Raw genomic sequence first — 2597 nt, 5'->3', positions numbered from 1 at the left:
GCATTCAGAGATTTCTGAAGGGACAATATTCTGTAAGGCAGGGCCTTCACCAGAAAAGTTTATCTTCTAGTTCTCACCAATCTATTTGGCTGATAGGATCTGCAGCATGCCCAATCTGTTGAATTGGATTGGATGGATAGAAACTCTTGGAAAAAGACGGTCCTTCAGGTAAACTGTCCCTATCATGTAGGGTGTTAAAGATGACAACCAGCACCTTGTATTACATCCAGAAATACATTGAAAGTCAATCTAGTTTACAGACTAGTGGTGTTATATATACTGTGTAACTGGCACCATTTATTATCCATGCAGTTTCATTTTGCACCAATTAAAGTTTCCAAATGTGTTAAGAGTAATATAAGTGGAAAGTTACAAGGGCCTGGGTGATGGTGAGCTGGTGAGCCTTCCAGTCCAGAAATGCATGCAACTTGCATATTACCTGAAGGTATGAAAAGGCTCTTCTAACCTAGCGGCCAACTGGTCATCAAGCAAGAGTGGTGAATCTAGGAGGAGCCCCAAATGGCACATTGTGTCTGTCTAAGATAGTATCACCCCATCCAGAACTAGAGATGGAAGAACTGTGCTTTTGGAGGTCCAAATGCTCACAGCCTTCTAGAATTGAACCAGAGTCTGTTTCACCCAAAGACACTTTCCAAAAGGTAACAGGACTTTATTTATTTATTTAATTTTGTCAAGCAATTATAAGATAACAGATATATAAGTATAAACATAGTTATGAATACATGAAATGGATACATATAAGAAAAATAAAAAGAAACAATAGGACAGGGACGGTCGATGCGCTTATCCACTACAGACCTCTTTTTCTTGGTTTTTCCTTGAAAACATTTCACTTCTCATCCAAGAAGCTTTTTCATTCTGAAGAGCTAAAGTCCAGTTGTCTTTTGAAAAGCACCTTTGGGGCAATCATGGCCTGAATGATTGAGAATAGCCAGAAACAGTTTGTTTCACTACATTCAGACCTGAACAAACCTCAAGACACTGGGATATGACACCCACAGCATCATTCAAGGGCCTGGAATAGAAATACAAAACTGGTTGTCATCTGCATATTGATGATATTTCAGCCAAAACCAACAAATCACTTTATCCAGTGGTCTCATGTACAATAGACATTAAATAAGAGAGGAGAGAATCCTGAGGGTTCCCAAAAAGTAAGGGCTGCAGTCCAAATATCTCCCTGTTTACGAACACCAACTGAAACTAATCCTAGAGGAAGGGTGAGAACCAGCAGAATACAGTAGAATGCGGTTATGATCATAATCCATTCCATGACTTTGATCGCACCTCGTTTGGTCGTGACTGGAAACAAGACTGACTGTGCATGTGTGTACAAGGAAAAAAAATGGCACGGAAAGGGAAATCGGCATAGAAGGGGAAATTGCCATGGTTGTGTTTGATCTGTTACCTTCCCAGCCAGCTTCTGAAAAGCAGTCAATGAGGGAAGCTGGATTCACTTAAGAACCATGTGATTCACTTAACAACTGCAATGATTTGCTTAACAACCCCATTTAAAAATGTAATAAAATCAGGTATAACTCACTTAATAGCCACCTTGCTCAGCAATGAACTTCTGGTCATAACTGTGATTGTAAGCCAAGGACTACATGTGGTTCAGAAATGTGTGACTTTATACATCAGTTCTGTATAACTTGTTTCTTGCCTCCACATTCAGCATACTATCCATCCTATTTTGGGGTGCTCACCTGATAATTGGTTGGCTGGGTGATCTGGATCACTTTGCTCCAAAATTCTGTCATAAAGGTTCCATTGCTTCCTGCAGAGATGATTAAGCCAGCATCATAAAAGAGCTGCAGTGGCGCAGTGGCTAGAATGCAGTATTGCAGGCTTCTGCTGCCTGCCGGCTGCCTGCAACTTGGCAGTTTGAATCTCAGGCTCAAGGCTCAAGGTTGACTCAGCCTCCCATCCTTCTGAGGTGGGTAAAATGAGGACCCAGATTGTTGGGGGACTCTGTAAACCTCTAAGATAGGGCTGTAAAACACTGCGAAGCGGTATATAAGTCTAAGTGCTATTGCTATTGCTATTGTTTGGGAGCCAAGATACCTGCACCAAAATTTGAAAACCTTCAAAAGTCCATGGAATCGCAGGGATTTCTTGTGAAGTCATAAATATTTTGACATTCTATGTGTAATCTCAGGGATAAGTGCACTTAAATATATAATTATTTTAAATTATATTTTCGGAAACCATACTGTTAAATAAGATTGTGATTATGGTGTCTATTGGATGAAAAGATACTTTTTGAATAATAAAACTTGCATTTTTTCCACTTACCATTATAAATGGGATTCTGGCAATGTTTAATGGGCTGAGGTCCAAATATGAATTTTAAGTTTTATATAAGAAAGTTCCATTCTACTAACACAACTATACAGCTAAATTGTGCCTTAATTAATCATCAACTAGATTTGCTGCAAAAGAAAAAAAGAATCATCCAACATTGATATGATATCTGAAGATATCCCTGAAGCCCATTCTTTGAAACGTATTCCAAATAGACTCCAGATGTATGAAGAAAATATCCTGTTACACAAACCTTCTCTCACTATCCTAAT

The sequence above is a fragment of the Notechis scutatus genome, chromosome Z (assembly GCF_049901735.1).
Source record: "Notechis scutatus isolate UNSWTSFEM ecotype Mainland chromosome Z, rNotScu1.2, whole genome shotgun sequence".
NCBI classification, from domain to species: Eukaryota; Metazoa; Chordata; class Lepidosauria; order Squamata; family Elapidae; genus Notechis; species Notechis scutatus.
Note: the sequence above shows the minus strand (reverse complement) of the source record.